The sequence below is a fragment of the Capra hircus genome, chromosome 7 (genome assembly GCF_001704415.2).
Source record: "Capra hircus breed San Clemente chromosome 7, ASM170441v1, whole genome shotgun sequence".
NCBI classification, from domain to species: domain Eukaryota; kingdom Metazoa; phylum Chordata; class Mammalia; order Artiodactyla; family Bovidae; genus Capra; species Capra hircus.
Genome location: NC_030814.1, coordinates 105,432,393 through 105,452,363, shown reverse-complemented (window position 1 = coordinate 105,452,363; position 19,971 = coordinate 105,432,393). Strand labels below are relative to the sequence as shown.

Genomic DNA, 19,971 nt, shown 5'->3' with positions numbered 1-19,971 from the left:
CTTGGGTTGTTTTCACTTTTTGACCTGAGGCAGAGAGTTCTAGGATAGCTTGGGAGAGGCAGGAAGTTCTGAGGCCTGAGGGTGGCAGAGACCTCTGAACTTTCCTGGGAGGCAACCAGGGCTTTTGTTTCGTTCAAACTTAGAGTTAAGGTAAGAGTTGGGGGAAAAGCAGGCCACTCAAGCTCCCAGCATGGTAGGTCCACCTTGCACCTGCCTTGTGGGGACACCACGTAAATATCCTTTTATTGGTGAGGTGGCCATGGGTGAGCGGAACTGTGGAGGCCTGAACCCTGAATTTTAGGTGAGCACAGAGGTTATGGGAGGATCTGCTGAGATCTGAGAGCTCAGAGGCCCTAAATGTGGGTCAGCCAGAAACTGAGTCAGTACAGAGAACCATGTTCCGGGTGCAGCTGAGCCAGAGCTGCTCCACCCAGCTCAGAACCTGAATCAAGTCTGCTGCTAGGACCCTGGTCAAAGGGCTCCTGCAGCACCTTCATGGGTCAGAATCCTTCGATCAGAGCAGAGCAATGGACAGCACACAGCAGAGGCCCTGCCTCGCAGGCCAGTGACCAAGGCCTAGAAGCCAAGGGCAGCCGGGGCAGACACACGCAGATCAGCCACCTGCCTTTGAACTTGGAAAAACAGGGGGCAAACATCTGCAATCAAAAAGGTATCTAATGGTGGGATGCTGAGGGCCAGTGGCTGGCTATGCTGACTTCTTTCTGGTGCTTTCATCCCTGTTTTCCATTGAGCCTCCATGAGTCCTGGGGATTGGGGTCGGAGCGGCACTGGCAACAAAATACAGCGTCCTTCCAAAGACGTCTGCTACTTTGGGGTTGGCAGAGGGACTTGAGAGGCTGTTGCCCTTGCCAGGGCTGCAAGGGTTCTGTGCACTGCGCTGGCCTGTGCCCTCACCCAGGACACCGGGCAACTATTCACGGAGCTGTCAGAGACTACTCTCCCTAGGGGCCGCACAGATAGGCTGTCCAGGCATGCCTGACCTGAAGAAGTTCCTCTTCTTCCCTCCTCCGACCCCCCTCACCTGGCAGAGTTCCCTCCGCAAAGGCGTTCAGAGATGAGCATCGCATTGTGAGGTGGGGCCCGGCCAGGTGCTTGTTGACGGGAACTCCTGGCTGCCTTCCGAGGAGGAGCCAGGAGCCGGGTCAGCCAGAGGTCTCAAAAGGCTGCCGCCAGGCAGGCTAGGAAGGCCGGGCAGCGGCATCCGCGGAATGTTCTCTAATCCGCCTCCCGGGTTAGCCAGCCACGGGTGAGGCCCCCTCCCCTCCGTTGCTCCAGCTCCACCATCTCCCAGCTAAGACTGTCCCAGTTCCTCCACGACCAGGCAGAGGCCCCAACCCTCATGCCCATCACTAGGGGGATAATGTGTAGATACAGGTGGAAATGGATGGGGACCCACTTAACACAGAGAAGTATGCTCCACATAACCAAGACATCCTTTCACAGATACTATCTCAACTCCCTAATAAAATCACAGTTTTCTACTTTTACAAATGATGCCACATTCTTACACTCACAATACATATTCCTGTGGGATGGATTTTTTGAAAATAGCAATTGCTGGTTGGAAGGATAGCATCTTTAAAAGTTGGTGGGCACTGTCAAATTCCCCTAAAATGACTGTTCTAGCTTAAACTCCCACCAATACACTGCCAAGGAGTTTCCTAGAAGAATCTGGGCTGCTTGGCAACATTTACCAGCAGTGCATACGCTTGCATATCTCCATGGCCAGCTGAGTATTGCATATTGTTACATTTGCATGTTATTATTTTTAAAAAATTTACTATTCTAGCTCAAGTGAACACTCTGGTTTACACCCGCTTTGGGATTTCTTGCCATCTAAGAGTGATTTTGTGTTTTTAAATGAATGAAAAAAAAAAATCATGGTGTGAAAATTACATGAAATTCAAATTTCAGTGTGCATGAATAAGGTTTTATTGAACCTAGTCATGCTCAATCACTTATGCTTTTCTGAGACAGCCACGAAGGGAAGAGTTGTGACTGTAGGGCCCAGGTCTCTGGCCCTTCAGAGAAAAGATTTGCTGACCCCTGACACAGCTCATGAAAACCGTAAGAATTCACTGTTGTTTGTGAGACTGGGTCCTCATGTGAAGGCTGCTCCTTCCATCCCCCATTCCCCCTACTGAAGCCCCCAGCCCTTTCCCACAGGCCTGCCCCTTCCACCCCACATGTCTCCTTCCCTTCTCACTCACTTCCCTGCAGGCCTACCCACTACCATCCCAAGCCTCCTGCCTCCCGCATGCCTCCTTCCGTCCTCGTGGGGAGATCCTACTCCTTCTGCCCTCAGGCCCCCTTCTAACCTCTTTCACCCACAGGCCTACTTCTTGCCTCCTCCATGTTCCCTCCTCTTCCCTTCACTTGTCCCCACAGACCTGCTCCTTCCACCCCAGGCTGTCCCCTACCAGCGCTTCCCACCCCTGCGTATGGCTCTTCCGCTGCCCACCTTGGCCTGGGAGACCACCGTGGCTCCAGAGACTCTCCTGACTGCTCTTTCCGCTTCACGTGCCTGTTTCTGCAGAGCCACCCTGGCCTCCGGCTAGTATAGATGGTGCCCCTGGCTGGGAAGACTCAGGCCAGCGCCAGGAGCCTGCCCATGGAGGCTTTCTGCTAGGCGACCTCTCCCAGGACCAGATCTGAGGATAAGGCTGGGCCTCATGGGCCTTTATCAGGGTGGATGGGGTGTATGAGCTGCAAAGAAGGCTCAGATCAGGCTGACTCTGATCCCCCGAAGTCATTATCTGAGGCCAGCATAGCAGGAAAATGTCATAAACAGTACTGGGCTCCTGCCCAGGGACCAAGGCCCACCACGGGTCTTGCCCTCAGTGTCTGCTGCCCACCCTCCACCCCATGAACTCCACGCCAGACAGATCCAGGACATACCTAGAGGCCAGGAAGGAGAGGCCTGGTCCTGCAATAGGTCCTGCATGACTGTGAGTGGCCAGAGCGTCTCAGGTCCAAGCGTGAGCACCAGGAGTGGGCCTCACTGCTCCTCAGGCCTGATCTAGATCTGATCCCTGCCCCTCTACTCAGAGCCTGGACACAGAGACTGGGCATATCAGCTCCCCCCTGCCCCCTGCTGGGAAGCCCCTGCATCATGCCTGTCAACCTTCCCAGGAACAACCCTACATAGACACACCTGTGAATTACTCCTCAGTGCCCCAACCAGAGGGGAAGCTGCGACTGTACTAAAAGGAAGTGAAGCGAACAGGAACAAGCAGAACATCACCCTGGGGAGCACAGAAACCAGAGGGGCAAAGAGGGCCAGGTGGGAGGCACCCAGACCAGGAGCCAGGTCAGCCCTGCTGGAAAGCTTTGCTGGGGCCTGAGGACAGTCCCCCTGGACAGTGACCTCAAGGAGAAGCCATCTGGAGGCCTGGCTCAAGGATCCCCAGCTACAGTCTGTGTGGAGGTGCCCTGGACATGGATCTCTTGTGGCTCACCTCCCTGGACCTCAGTTTCCCCAGCTGTAAAAGGAGGGCTAACAAGTCTTCCCCAGGAGATGACTTGAGCAGAGAGTACGTGGCCTGTGCTCCTTCCAGACACAGCTCCCCCCTCCCACAGCTGGTTCCCATTAGAACAAGGCTTGGATCCCACTGGTTAAGCGAACTTGTCAGGCAAATGAGGAAACCTGATCCTTCGCTCATTCCACATTCCAGCCTTGGGAGCAGGCAGGAGCAGCATGCTCCTGTCTCCTCAACCCTGCCCTTCTGGACCTTGACTCTCAGCCGGCTCCAGAGGGCAGGCAGGGACTCTCAGGAAAAAGAGCCCTGGATCTGGCCCATTCCAGTAAGAGAGCGATTTGGAGACCCCCTTCTTATAGCCTCCTCCTCTAAATGGCAACCCACTCCAGTTTAACCCCATGGAGAGGACCCTGGTGGACTGGAGCTCCACAGGGTCGTAAAGAGTCAGGCATGGCTGAGCATAGCACAGATTTTTGTAGCCCAGCTTTTGACTGGCTTTGGACTGGCTTTTGACTGGAGTCCTGTTGACCTAAAACAAATAGACTGCCAGCTATTTCTCCAGCAAAGATGGGTTTATTTGGGATCAACAGAGAATTGAAATGCAGGGTCTGCAACCATGGCAGGCCATGTGCAGGTTCTTGCACAGCCAGGGGAGGAGAACTCTTTTATAGAGGGCAAAAGAAAGTCTGCAGGGCTACAGTAAACAGGGAGTCTATGACTGTTCATTGGCTGAGTCCTGGCCAGAAATAAAGAGGAGTTTTTCTTCTTCCTCTTAGGCTGTATTGTCACAGAGAGGGAGAGCTCCTCTTTCTGGTGTCCCAACTCGATTTAAGTCAGGTTTCTGTTTATTAGTTTTTCACATTGCTCCACTTTTGAACTTTCCAAGTATCACAGATCAAGAGTCAGGTTTTCCAGTTTCAGCAGCTTTTTGTCCCTCAGTGCCAAGAAGGACCTTTCCTGGGTTTAGCGCCCCATGTTGGAGGGTTGGAAACACAGATTGGAAACCTATTGAGGTTACGCTTGAGCAACAAGGGAGGGTAAGAGGCGGAAATTCTCAGGCCTTTTTTATCCAAAGTCCATATGTTATCAAGAGTATATCAAGGGGATTGAGACTGACATATATACACTACTATGTTTAAAACAGATAACTAATAAGAACCTACTGAATAGGCCAGGGAACTCTACTCGATGCTAGGGTTGTGACAAAGAGGGGTTATATGTATACATACAGCTGATTCGCTTTGCTGTGTAGCTGAAACAACACGGCACTCTAAAGCAGCTAAACTCCAACAACAGCAACAAGAAAAGATTGAATCGAGGCCCAGGCTGAATATCTTCGGGAGGTTGTCTGTTCAGATGTCATCGGCTTCAATTCCAGGAAATGCTTTCAGGTCACCAGACGACGTGCAGGTCCAGTCAGCTGCTTCCTTTAGGTGTACCATGTGAATCCAAGGATCTGTTTCTTGGAGATTTTTGGCACAAGAGTTGGTTAGAAATATTTAGTGGGGCCTGTATCTTTTCCGAGAGACAAAGTCTCCAGGTTTGAAGGTATGGTGCTTAAAGTCTTCATCTCTTGAAAATATACTGTGAAAAGATTGTTCTGTCAAAATATGACAATTTTTTTTTGTTGTTTCCAGCCAGTTTTATTACAATACTGAAGCGAGCTTCACATTAGAATGAATGTGTATAATATTGAGCTCAGATGATATCTTTTGTTTTTTTTTGTTTTTTGTTTTTCTTTTTTAATTTTTTTATTTTTTTTTAAATTTTAAAATCTTTAATTCTTACATGCGTTCCCAAACATGAACCCCCCTCCCACCTCCCTCCCCACAACATCTCTATTAAATAGAAACAATTAGGTCTTTGCAATATTGGAGTATCTCTCCTTTTATCAGTAGTGGGTAAAAAGTGAGAGGAGGTAAGTACATTGGGCATCCTGTGACTATCTCTGTGGGTAATAGTTCATGCGTTCCAAAATGCTCTTGATATTTAGAGAATCTGCGTGAACGTTACCAGTTGCATCTTAATAATGCCACTGGTGCATTCAGCTAAACCAGAGCACTGAGGGCGGTAAGCGCAGGAAAGGGGCTGCTTTAGCGGCTCAGCGGGTAAAGAATCCTTCTACAATGAAAGAGGCGCTTGTTCAATTTACAAATTCAATGCAATCCCTATCAAGCTACCAGCCACATTTTTCACAGAACTAGAACAAATAATTTCAAGATTTGTATGGAAATACAAAAAACCTCGAATAGCCAAAGCAATCTTGAGAAAGAAGAATGGAACTGGAGGAATCAACTTGCCTGACTTCAGGCTCTACTACAAAGCCACAGTCATCAAGACAGTATGGTACTGGCACAAAGACAGACATATAGATCAATGGAACAAAATAGAAAGCCCAGAGATAAATCCACACACATATGGACACCTTATCTTTGACAAAGGAGGCAAGAATATACAATGGAGTAAAGACAATCTCTTTAACAAGTGGTGCTGGGAAAACTGGTCAACCACTTGTAAAAGAATGAAACTAGATCACTTTCTATCACCGTACACAAAAATAAACTCAAAATGGATTAAAGATCTAAATGTAAGATCAGAAACTATAAAACTCCTAGAGGAGAACATAGGCAAAACACTCTCAGACATAAATCACAGCAGGATCCTCTATGATCCACCTCCCAGAATTCTGGAAATAAAAGCAAAAATAAACAAATGGGATCTAATTAAAATTAAAAGCTTCTGTACAACAAAGGAAAATATAAGCAAGGTGAAAAGACAGCCTTCTGAATGGGAGAAAATAATAGCAAATGAAACAACTGACAAACAACTAATCTCAAAAATATACAAGCAACTTCTGCAGCTCAATTCCAGAAAAATAAATGACCCAATCAAAAAATGGGCCAAAGAACTAAATAGACATTTCTCCAAAGAAGACATACGGATGGCTAACAAACACATGAAAAGATGCTCAACATCACTCATTATTAGAGAAATGCAAATCAAAACCACAATGAGGTACCACTTCACACCAGTCAGAATGGCTGCGATCCAAAAATCTGCAAGCAATAAATGCTAGAGAGGGTGTGGAGAAAAGGGAACCCTCCTACACTGTTGGTGGGAATGCAAACTAGTACAGCCACTATGGAGAACAGTGTGGAGATTCCTTAAAAAATTGCAAATAGAACTACCTTATGACCCAGCAATCCCACTGCTGGGCATACACACCGAGGAAACCAGAATTGAAAGAGACACATGTACCCCAGTGTTCATCGCAGCACTGTTTATAATAGCCAGGACATGGAAACAACCTAGATGTCCATCAGCAGATGAATGGATAAGAAAGCTGTGGTACATATACACAATGGAGTATTACTCAGCCGTTAAAAAGAATTCATTTGAATCAGTTCTGATGAGATGGGTGAAACTGGAGCCAATTATACAGAGTGAAGTAAGCCAGAAAGAAAAACACCAATACAGTATACTAACACATATATATGGAATTTAGGAAGATGGCAATGACGACCCTGTATGCAAGACAGGAAAAAAGACACAGATGTGTATACCAGACTTTTGGACTCAGAGGGAGAGGGAGAGGGTGGGATGATTTGGGAGAATGGGAATTCTAACATGTATACTGTCATGTAAGAATTGAATTGCCAGTCCATGTCTGACGTAGGGTGCAGCTTGCTTGGGGCTGGTGCATGGGGATGACCCAGAGAGATGTTGTGGGGAGGGAGGTGGGAGGGGGGTTCATGTTTGGGAACGCATGTAAGAATTAAAGATTTTAAAATTTAAAAAAAATAAAAAATTAAAAAAAAAAAAAAAAAAAAGAAAGAGGCTCTTGTTTGATCCCTGGGTCAGGAAGATTTCCCTGGAGGAGGAATGGCCACCCACTCCAATATTCTTGCCTGGGGAAAAAAAAAAAAAAAAAAAACATGGACAGGGAAGCCTGGCAGGCTACAATTCTAAGGATAGCAAAGAGTCAGACATGACCAAGCACACATAGGCAAGCAAGTCCAGTAAAAGTGTCATAAAACCAGCCAACCTGTAGAGACCTGTTGAAGCACCTGACCAATGAAATGGGTACCTTGATCACTATGATTCAAGAGGAATTCCCCATGTAGGATAATTTTTTCCAAAAGAGTTTTAGCCACAAGAGGTAGTAGCCTGTCTGCATGGGAAAGCTTCATTCCAAAGTGAAAATAGACCATGATTAAAATATACTTATATCCACTCGACAGAGAAAGTTGTATGAAAGAGAAAACATCTGTTGCTGTTGTTCAGTTGCTGAGTTGGAAACGTGTCCGACTGTTTGCAACCCATGGACTGCAGCACGCCAGCCTTCCCTGTCCTTCACTGTCTCCTGGAGTTTACTAAGATTCGTGTCCACTGAGTCAGTGATGCTATCTAACTGTCTCATCCTTTTCCCTTCAATCTTTCCCCGCATCAGGGTCTTTTCCAATGAGTCAGCTCTTTGAATCAGGTAGCTAAAGTTTTGGAACTTCAGCTTCAGCATCAGGCCTTCCGATGAATATTCAGGGTTGATTTCCTTTAGGACCGACTGGTTTGATCTCCGTGCTATCCAAGGAGGAGAAGGCAATGGCACCCTACTCCAGTACTCTTGCCTGGAAAATCCCATGGACGGAGGAGCCTGGAGGGCTGCAGTCCATGGGGTCGCTGAGAGTCGGGTACGACTGAGCGACTTCCCTTTCAGTTTTCACTTTCATGCATTGGAGAAGGAAATGGCAACCCACTCCAGTATTCTTGCCTGGAGAATCCCAGGGACGGAGGAGCCTGGTAGGCTGCCGTCTATAGGGTCGCACAGAGTCGGACACGACTGAAGCGACTTAGCAGCAGTAGCAGCAGCAGCAGCAGCAGCAGCTATCCAAAGACGTCTCAAGAGTTCATGTTGATGTATGGCAAAACCAATACAATATTGTAATTAGCCTCCAATTAAAATAAATTTTAAAAAAAGGGTCTTCTCCAGCACCGCAATTTGAAGGCATTAGTTCTTCGGCGCTCAGCCTTTTTCATGGTCCAGCTCTCACTTCCATATGCGACTGCTTTGCCAGAACTCACATGGTCCATTGGGCAGTTTAAAATGCCCAGGAGCAGTATGAGCAGGCTTCTTCGGGCTGTGTTTTGGACAAGCAGGGCAAGTGAGGTCAGTGTTTTTTGCAGCCTTGTTAATGCTTCCCCACCAATATGGACTCATGATTCTTTTTTCAGTAGATCAATGGATTACTGCATGCACAGTGGTGAGGAGTGAGAATTTTAGAGTCTCTAGTAGGATTGGGCTGTTATTTGGGTTGAACCAGAGCTTTCCCTTTCTGTTGAACCAACAGTTGTTGGATTTCCAATCTCATTTTTCCCTTTCTGAGGCCAATTATTGGGCTTCTCTAGCCAGTTTTTCCAAGTTTTCCTTTGGGGGAAATATTCCTTTGGACCATGACAGAGGTTTGGCTGCTGTTGGTTCCTTTAAGGACAACATTCCTTGCAGAAATGTCAGCAAGGTGATTCCCCTTAGCTTCCAGAAGTCAATTTTAGGATGTTCCAGAATCTTAATAATAGCTAAAACATCAGGTACGATGTTTTATCCAATAATTCCTGGACCTAGGGGCCATTTTAAATTTTATTTCTGCTGGAAGTAAGGAAGTCACATTGCTTCCACAATATCCCCGGATCATGGGCTACTGTGAGAGCATATCTACTGTCACCATAGATATTGGCAGTTAGTCCTTGGCTGAAGTGCAAGCCCATGTAAGAATGTATCAGGCTGAGGTAGCCATAGGTAAAGATGCTGCCTCAACAACATCAAAAGGAGTTGCAATAGCATACCCAGCACAATACTCACCATTGTTACCTTTAACTTTAAAAAAAAAACAAACTGCTGTAGTTTCAGCAGTTACGGCACACAGGCTTAGCTGCCTCATAACATGTGTGCAATCTTCAGGACCAGGGATCAAACCCATGTTCACTGTATTGGCAGGAAGATTCTTAACCCCTGGTTCACCAAGGAAGTCCCAAGGCGGCTGCATTTTAATCCTGAATTATGTGATTATCCCCAGAAAGGTGAAAGAAACATGTATAAACTGATGGCTATCTGCCATTATAATATGATGTTACTACTTCTAAGATGCTATTAAACCTCATTTTAAAATTTACTTTTTCTTAATTTTTATTGGAGTATAGGGGCTTCCCAGGTGGCACTAGTAGTAAAGAACCTCCCTGCCAGTGCAGGAAACAGAAGAGACCTGGGTTCGATCCCTGGGTCAGGAAGACCCCCTGGAGGAGGAAATGGCAACCCACCCCAGCATTCTTGCCTGGAGAATCCCATGGACAGAGGAGCCTGGCGGGCTACAGTCCACTGGGTCACAAAGAGCTGGACACGACTAGAGTGACTGAGCACGCGTGCAGAGCTGCTTCACAGCGTTGTGTTAGTCGTGCTGTATGGCAAAATGAATCAGCTCCACACATACATACATCCCCTCTTTTCTGGATTTCCTTCAATCCCATTCCTGAGCACATACCCGAAGAAACCCGTAATCAGAAAGATATATGCACCCGAATATTCACTGCAGCACGATTTACAATTGCCAGGACATGGAAGCAACCTAAACGTCCATCCAAAGAGAAATGAATAAAGGCGTGGAACAGGTATACAGTGGAATGTTATTTAGGCATAAACAGAACAAAATCATGCCATGTGTTGTGGATGGACCTAGAGACGGTCATACACAGTGAAGTAAGTCAGAAAGAGAAAAAAAGCATTGTATAATAGTACTTATATGGAATCTAGGAGAAGGCAATGGCACCCCACTCCAGTACTCTTGCCTGGAAAATCCCCTGGACGGAGGAGCCTGGTGGGCTACAGTCCATGGGGTCGCTGAGGGTCGGACACGACTGAGCGAGTTCACTTTCACTTTTCACTTTCATGCATTGGAGAAGGAAATGGCAACCCACTCCAGTGTTCTTGCCTGGAGAATCTGCCATCTATGGGGTTTCACAGAGTCAGACATGACTGAAGTGACTTAGCAGCAGCAGCAGGAAAATGATCCAGATGACTTTATTTGCAAAGCAGAAATAGAGACATAGATGAAGAGAACAAACTTATGGATACCAAGAGGGGAAGGAGGGGTGGGATGAACTGGGAGATTAAGACTGTCTGTCATAAACTCACTACTGTGTATTGTAAACTAGATCACTAATGAGAAGCTACTGTATAGCAGAGAGAACTCTCCTCAGTGCTTTGTGGTGACCCCTGTTACCTTTTAAATAACAACTCAACCATGAGACTCAGCATTACCCAGAGGAGCTTCATCACAGGAGTCAGGAGGTGACTCACCAGCATTAAGCAACCGAAGAAGAGTAACAAGGTTAAAGTCATCCCAGCATAACAGCAGTACAAGCAGAGCAGTCAGCAAGAGGACTTCACAGGATGTGAGGCAGCTCGCTGAGAAATGTTAAGTGTGATGAAAATTCAGGAGGGTGTCTACTGTTTGAGGTACAAAATTGGTTAAGGAAGATCCCACAATGATTTTCTCGGTGCCCTTAATCAAAAAAGCAATGGCAGTAATGGCCCTAAGGCAAAGTGGGTCATCCCCAAGTGGCAAGGTCCGGCTTCTAGCTATAACACTCTATGGGTTGCTCTTTCCCTGGAGGCCGGAGGCTTCGGTGCATTCAGGATTCAGCTCTACCCGTCACTCCTGCCATGGCCAAGGAAGGCATTGCTGCTGGAGATGTCATGGACCTTCATACTGCTCTGCAAGAGGTGCCTGAAGACCACCCTCATCCACTATGGCCTGGCACATGAAATCCGCAAAGCTGCCAAAGCCTTAGATAAGCGCCAAGCCCATCCGTGTGTGCTTGCATCCAACTGTGACGTCAAGTTGGTGGAGGCCCTTTGTGTTGAGCACCAAATCAACCTGATCAAGGCTGATGACAGTAAACTAAGGGAATGTGTAGGCCTCTGTAAAACTGACAGAGAGAAAAAAACCCCTATAAAGTGGTTGGTTGCGGTTGTGTGGTGGTTAAGGACTATGGCAAAGAGTCTCAGGCCAAGAATGTCACCGAAGAGTACTTCAAATGTAAGAAATGATGAAATTAAAAAACTGGGTTCTTGTTTAAAAAAAAATGCTCTGTGGGTTGATGATGGTTCCTTTGTTTTTGGGTGAGTACCTCAAGGGCATTCCCTTTCTTTTCACATACAAAAAAGGAAAATGGAATCTGATAATTACTATGCCCAAAAATAGGTTGGTTCATCAAACTCTCCTTTAAGGCCTTAAAGGTTATATTATTCAGTTCTTCCCATAAAATTGGGTAGGGGTTATTATTCTTTAGTTAAAAGAAAAAATACAGAGGTTTGGCCATAAAACAGAAATTTGGAATCCGCTTTCACTAATAACTGACTACGCCCCAGAAAACCTTGCAGTTGGGTTTTGGGAAACTTAGAACACCATGAAGCCTCTCTGGATCAAGGTGTAGCCCTTCTTCTGATATCAGATGCCCTAAATATCAAAACTGGGTTTGATCAAATTGCAGTTTTTCTTTGGTGATCTTATATCCCTTTAAGGCTAAAAGTTTCAGCAAGTATAGAGTGTCTTCCTGCAAGGAGGCTTGAGAAAGAGAGCATATTGCAATTGAATAGACCCTCTGGGAACCTGAGTCATACAGCCTTTAGGATTTGTGAGACTTCCAGTAAAACCCTGAGGCATTACTGTTCCAGGTGAATTAATTTTCTTCCCAAGTAAGGGCAAAAGGTATCAGCTAGCTCCACCAACTGAAGTTGGAGGACTTTCCTAGTGGCTCAGACGGTAAAGCGTCTGCCTACAATGCGGGAGACCCAGGTTCAATCCCTGGGTCAGGAAGATCTCCTGGAGAAGGAAATGGCAACTCACTCCAGTATTCTTGCCTGGGAAATCCCACGGACAGAGGAGCCTGGTGGGCTACAGTCCATGGGGTCCCAAAGAGTTGGACACAACTGAGCGACTTCACGTTCACATTCACCAACTGTATGGAAGAACTGAAGCACAGCACGAATCAATTACGGTAAAGAATTGGCGTCCAGGGGGAATGGAAGTTAGGAATGGACTTTAGGACGAGGGTTAGGAACAATAGGGTGTCAAGGGATAACAATGACAATGTTGTTTATTGCTCAGAGGTTTGGACACACCTCCACCCTTGGCTCTTAGGTTTTATCACTGATAAAATAGGAGTGCTACAGGAGCTAGTTCAGGAGATAACAAGGCCTTGAACTTTGTAAGTCTCTAAACAAGGCTTCCCTGGTGGCTCAGAGGTTCAAGCATCTGCCTCCAATGCGGGAGACCTGGCTTCGATCCCTAGGTCGGGAAGACCCCCTGGAGAAGGAAATGGCAACCCACTCCAGAATTCTTGCCTGGAAAATCCCATGGACGGAGGAGCCCAGTAGGCTATAGTTCATGGGGTCGCAGAGTCCAACACGACTGAGCAACTTCACTTCACTTCATAGTGCTATATATATATATATATTCTGGGAAGAGGTTGTGAAGGATATATTTGAATCTTGATGGGAGACACAGATTTTTCCAAAATCTGTTGGACATTTTGTCCAAATCCAATATGGACAAATTGTCAAGTGTTTGACTGACAAAGAATCAGCTCTGCCATCAGAGACAGAGCAAATAAAAGGTGTCAGAAGGTCATTTAATTTACCTGATTGACCACTTTGATGACTGCTGCCAAATTCTGGAATTATTTCCTCTCTTTTTTTTGAGAAAATTCCAGCATGATACTTCTTTAAGAAGTCTCAGCCTATTGCTCTTCACCTGGAACTATCACAACATTGTTAACTGGCTATACTCCAGTGCAAAATAAAAAGTAAAAAAAACAAAGTCTTGGCCTAATAAATAGATAGGGGCAGAGAAACTAAAGAGAAAAGGGTGTGGATATTTCATGGTGTTTTATGGACAGGGAGGCCTGGCGTGCTGTGATTCGTGGGGTCACAAAGAGTCGGACACGACTGAGCGACTGAACTGAAGCAAAAAGGACTAGGTTCATTAACAGGAACCTGTAGTGGTTCATTAGAGATCCCTTCTTTTTAAACTTTTTTGCCTTATTGTAGTAGGTTGAGCACTGAGAGTGTGGTTCTCTTGACCGTTAGGACTGAAAGAGACACATTCCTAATCTGAAGAAGTATTTCTGCAAGTTGATTAAGAGGATGTGTCAGGAAGCGCCTCTGTAGTTCCTTCAATGTTGTCATTGGGAACTGGAGGGACATTGGAAAGACTGGGTAAAGGGCTGCAGGAGCCTGAAGCCTTAAATTTGTAACAATCTCTTTCTAACATCGTGCGTGTATGCTATCACTTCAGTCATGTCTGACACTTTGCGACCCGATGGACAACTCTCCATGGGCTTATCCCAGCAAGAATAATGGAGTGGGTTGCCATCTCCTCCTCCAGGTGATCTTCCCGACCCAGGGATCAAACTTGCGTCCTCCTGAGGCTCCTGCATTGGCAGGCAGACTCTTTACCACTAGCACCAGCTGGGAAGCTGTCTTCCTTTTAGGTGACTCATTTAGAGTGTGATAAAGTTTGTTTTCCAGATTAGCTAAAGGTGGATAGGTATAGTTTCCCATTCTGTCCTGGTTCATTTGACTAGAAAAGAAAGACTTTGATTCAATCCATTAATAAACATAGAATTAAAAGCCACCCTGGTGGAATCAACATCTGAAGGAAGACCAGAATTTTCTTTAGAAATAATCTGAAGTAAATTATAATAGTCATGAAGATGTTCTTCAAATATTTGTGTTCAAGCCTGACTTTTATTCCAACCAAAAGGCTTTGGAAAAGCCCTAGGAATTATTTGATGAAGTTGCCTAGTGAGTATTAGCAGGCTGAGCTCCTGGTTGTAATACTAGAGCCTTTTCAAGGTTTTCCCAGTTAGCAGTTCTCAACCATTGCTGTGTCTGCCCTCAATGACAAGCACATGAATTAGCTAATGTAAGTCAGAGAAACCAGGCTGGTAAGTTTGAATGACTATATTAAATTCCTCAGAAAATATTTGAGGATTTTTGGTTACTTTGGGAAATTCCTTAACTATGATTCACAGTTAGGTTTTAGTCTAGGGAGTACAAGAAATTAAGCATTTAGCCTCTGGGTCCTCAGAAGGCTTAATTTTAAAGGAACAGATTCTAACAACTTCAAAGGAAAGGGCAGTGGAGAGAGTTTCAGAGAAAAGGGAAATTTGGTGAAAGAATTACGATAGGAGAATTGAGAGGATGGCCTCAAAGTACCAATCGAAATAGGCATTCCATTCAGTTTGGAAAATTTTAGAGCTATGGTAGTCTAATTTGGTTTTAAGAAAATTAATTTTGGGCACTTCAAATTTTCCCATAATGGTTTGTAATGTTCTAAATTTTCTTGGTTAGGTTGGTCCATTTAGTTAGAATTGTGAAGGAAGGACTGTGGTTTTTAAACATAAAATTAGCCCAAGTCCCTGTGTCAGGGGGACAAGCGCAAAATATATAGGTAACTAGCTTCCCATTTCACGGACTCGATGGACGTGAGTCTGGGTGAACCCCAGGAGATGGTGATGGACAGGGAGGCCTGGCGTGCTGCGATGCATGGGGTCTCAAAGAGTCGGACACGACTGAGCGACTGAACTGAACTGAGCTGAGCATCCCATTTATTAGGATTTCTTCCCTAGAATGGAAGAATGATTTTCAAATGGCCAAACAGCCTACAGTTCTAACAGCTTACAGTTTAAACAGTTCAGATAGCTCAGGCAGCTTGCAATTCAAATGGCCTGCAGGCCTAATACCAGCTAGTTCTAAGGAAACAGCTTTGCCTGAAGGAGCCAAGCTGAAGGTTTAGCCCAGTTCCCGCTGGCCAACCCCTATCACAAATGAATGGGCCAAAGGCTGAACTGGCACAGCTCCAATGAATTAGCTTCCCACTCTCCCCCCACCCATCCCCACCTCATTCCCAAAGGAATGGGTTGAAGACTAGCCAGTTCCAGGGGAAAAATTCCCTGTTCCAAAGGGAATTTGTTGAAGGCTAGCACATGATGCCAAAAATGAGTACTCATGTACAGAACAGGTCTTAACCAGAAAGGATAAAACTTTAAATTGATCTCAAATGAAAACTGGAGAGCTTCAAAATACAAAGAGAGCATGAATTTGGATCCAGGAGAAAGATGTATCTTCAAGCCCCAAGGTCAGTAAGAAAAGCCATGAGTGATGGTGGGGTCTGGCACCTGTTTGCTTCCTAGCTCTGGAGCCTTCTCCACCCCCATATGGGCTACCAAATTGTTGACTGTCAGTTATTTCTCCAGCAAAAATATGTTTACTTGGAATCAGCAGAGAATTGAATTTTGTGGTCTGAAACCATGTCATGCAAGCCCCTGTGTGGCTAGTGCAGAACACTTTTATAGAGGGGGAAAGGACTTGGGAGGGCTATAGTAAGCAAAGTGTCTATGATCTTTCCTTGGCTGAGTCCTTGCCAGGAAAGAAGAGTTGTAGGGTACAAGAGCTCCCCCTTCTGGTCTCCGGACTATTTAATTAAGGTTTCTGTTGATTACTTTTTTTACAGCTCTAAGAGAGGCTCCAAAATCACTGCAGATGGTGACTGCAGCCATGAAATTAAAAGATGCTTACTCCTTGGAAGAAAAATTATGACCAACCTAGATAGCATATTCAAAAGCAGAGACACTACTTTGCCAACAAAGATCTGTCTAGTCAAGGCTATGGTTTTTCCAGTGCTCATGTATGGATATAAGAGTTGGTCTGTGAAGAAGGCTGAGTGCCGAAGAATTGATGCTTTTGAACTGTGGTGTTGGAGAAGACTCTTGAGAGTCCCTTGGACTGCAAGGAGATCCAACCAGTCCATTCTGAAGGAGATCAGCCCTGGGATTTCTTTGGAGGGGATGATGCTGAAGCTGAAACTCCAGTACTTTGGACACCTCATGCAAAGTGTTGACTCATTGGAAAAGACTCTGATGCTGGGAGGGATTGAGGGCAGGAGGAGAAGGGGATGACAGAGGATGAGATGGCTGGATGGCATCACTGACTTGATGGATGTGAGTCTGAGTGAACTCCGGGAGTTGGTGATGGACACGGAGGCCTGGCACGCTGCGATTCATGGGGTCGCCAAGAGTCGGACATGACTGAGTGACTGAACTGACCTGAAGAGAGGCTGGGTTGCTTGCCCCCCTTCCAGGAACCAAACACGGCCCTGTCCTCTGCTGTGAGAGATATATATCCATCCCCTTACTCTGAGAGGGCCCACCCAGTGAGAAGGAAGGGCAGAAGCTGCCCCAGGAGCCCTGGAAGCCCACCCTTCTTGTGCCTATAGAGTTATAACTCAGCTCTGCACACACTCGGCTGTAGCCCCACCTCTCCACCTGCCCCCGCCTTCTTTCCCCTTTCTACTCACCTGGCCTGTGTCTGCCCCCAGCCTGGCCAAGCCACGGGGCATTCTCTTGCCCAGGACACCCAGACTGGAATGACCAGGAGCCAGTGTCCTTGCTGGCTGCAGAGCTCCCTGCCCCCCCATGCCTGGAGGCTGCTACGTCTTTCCCACACCACTGTGGGGGCTCTTTGGCATTGTACAGGTGAAGGTTAAAGGGACAGAGAACTGACGCCAGGGAAGCTGGTCCTCAGGACATGCCGTAAGTGCGCAGCGGGGAATGTGGTCATGCTTTACACACACGTGTGAACTGTGTGTGGGTACAGGGGTTGTACCTTGTGTGCTTTTCTTGGGAGCACCGTGAAGGGGCAGTCAGTGCCTTGACCCTGGCTCTCAGCCCCTCGGTTGACCCTGGTAATGGGGAGGCTCACACTGGCATGCCCCTCCAAGAGAGCAGAGGCCTCGGTCACTCCTTCTGAGGCCCACGAGGGAAACTATCATGAGTATTCATTCTCTCCAACAGGAAATGAAGCTTGCACCTGGCCAAGCATGCTGCTCCTCCTGGGGCACAACCCCAGGCCTTTCTGACCCCATGGCCTCCTGGTGTTGCACTAGGTCTCACGGAAGAGAGAGCTGGAGACTGTTTTAGGTCCTGGGACCTTTCGTCTTCAGGCATCAGGGCTCTCGTAGCTGTAGGGGAGGACCTGAGGCAGCACAGACTGGGTGACTGGTGACCTGGGAGGTCATGGGGCTTAGGACTCTGGAGAAAAGAACCATCCAGGCTGTGCTGAAGGAGTGGCCCAAATGTTAGCTGACACCACCAGGGACTCAGGAGGTGAGGTTGGCCCTGGCCCACCGTACTGCACAATGCAAGCCAGTCAGGACCCCTCCTTGAGTGGGACTCTTCAGGCCCAGGTCCACCCTAGGCATTGCATTCTGTGATTCCAGATTACTCAGAACCTGGCAGGGCAGGGTCTCTAGCTCCCAAGTCCTAAGACCTCTTGACTTTCAACTAAGGATCACCATTTCCCTGGGGTACCCACCTATCTGCCCATTTCACTTGTGCTATGGGCAGGTGCTTCTTACTGTTTGGACCATGGCTCTCGGCCTCCATCTGACCCTGGTCCCCACCCCCTGACTCCTAGGAGTCTGTCTGCACCAACCCATAGCGATTCTGCTCCACATCCTAGGAGGCCTCACTGACTTTGCAGGATGTACACCTGGAGGGTTTTGCTGGAGCCCCTACCCTTTATTAACCATCTAGCGCATTGGTCCATACTGGACACACGGCAGGCACTTGGGAATGCACACACATGCTCATATGTATGCACTGTGCACACATATTCACATCCTTGCACTCACACATGTGCAAACAAATGAACACTTGCATATGCACACACATGCACTTGTATGTGCACTTTTACAACACACTCACACACTTGCACTCCCACAAGCTTCACGCACACTAACACACTTGCATGTGTGGGCACAATGGCACACATGCAGTCAAGTGCACACAATACTCAGCGTACACACGTGAGGATTTTCATGGATGCACTCACCTGCATGAACACATATTCACTGCACACACTCTGGCATGCTTGCACACATGCCATCCTATGTATACATTACACCCACACACATGCGATCACACACAAACACCTGCAAATATGCACACTTCACACGTATGCATGCATTTGCACATGCACAGGCCCACTTACACACGTGTGATGACACTCACAAGAACTCATAAGAATTCAGGTTCATTTGTGCTCCGGCAAAACCAGCTGTGCCCACCTTCTCCCATACAAGCCATCCTCTTTCCTTCTCTGGACTTTGAGTTTCAGTTGCCTCCCATACCCTACCTGTCCCCTCTATCTGGTCAGCTTATGGTAAGCCCATAGGGTCCAGTTCCTAAGAGCTTCTACTGTGCAATGCCAAGCCTCTCACGTGAGCCCCTATAGCAGTGATTATCTGTCCCCATATGCCTCTTGAGGACAGGAGTGTTCCAGACATATAACTCTACCCAGAAAATACCTGCCTGGCTTAATCCATAGTGACTTAGCCTCACTGCCATCTCCCCAGGGGCTCAGGCCCAGATGGGAGTAGAAATGATGGGCCCAGCCCCTCATGTCACTAGGTCACCCTCCACTACAGGGTGAGCAGCCGAGGTCAGACCACAGAAATGGTCAGGCTGGGAGCTGAGCACATGGGTGTGGGTGTCAGAACTGAGCCTTTATGTATGCACACACAGGCTCACCAACAAGTGCTGCATTCCCAGAGCTGGAGTGTTCCCGTAGCCCCAGGGCTTTGATGGGGCCACATTTCCAACAAGAAGTGGATGGTCATGGATGAGGGTGGCTGGACCTGTGCTCTGGGTCATGTGCATGGAGCAGGGACCCAGGCCCAGCCCTGCTCAGGAAAGGGCCAGCTGCATGAAGGCGGGAGGAGAGGGGCAGGGGGAGAAGAACTCAGTGCCCTCATAGCGGGGCACTACTCAGGTTGGACGCAGGCAACCGTGGTGGAGAAGAGCCAGCACAGATACCCTCAGGCCGCAGCTGGAATAGACTTAGAGGGAAGCAAGTCTAACCCCTCTTCTTGCAAACAGAAGACTGAGGTCCAGGCAGGGTCAGTGAATCAGAGGTAAAGCTGAGCAGAAACTCAGGACCCAGATACCCAGGAAGAATGGGAGTCCTGGTGAGGCTGAGGGAACAGCCGTGTTCAAACGCAAGGCAGATCATTGCACAGGGACAGACATAGGACCAACGGGATGGAGCTGCAAGTCCAGGGACTCACCAAGCCTCTATGGCCGATGGATTTCACCAGAAATACAAAGATCATTTAGGGTAAAGAAGAATCTCATCCACAAATGATGCAGAAACAACTGGATGGCCACACACAAAGGATGGAGGTGGACCCCAATCTCAATTAACCACCCACCCAGTTAACCAAAATGGATCATGGGCGTAAAGCTATAAAACTCATAGGAGAAAACACAGGGATAAATCTTCATGATCTGGGATTTGGCAATGAATTCTTAGGTATGACATATAGATAATAAAAGAAAAATAAGATTTCATCAAAATAAA

The 19,971-nt window shown here is 47.1% G+C and overlaps 1 pseudogene; it reads left to right on the top strand.

Moving 5' to 3' along the window:
• LOC102185731 lies at positions 11,212–11,598 on the top strand (annotated as a pseudogene).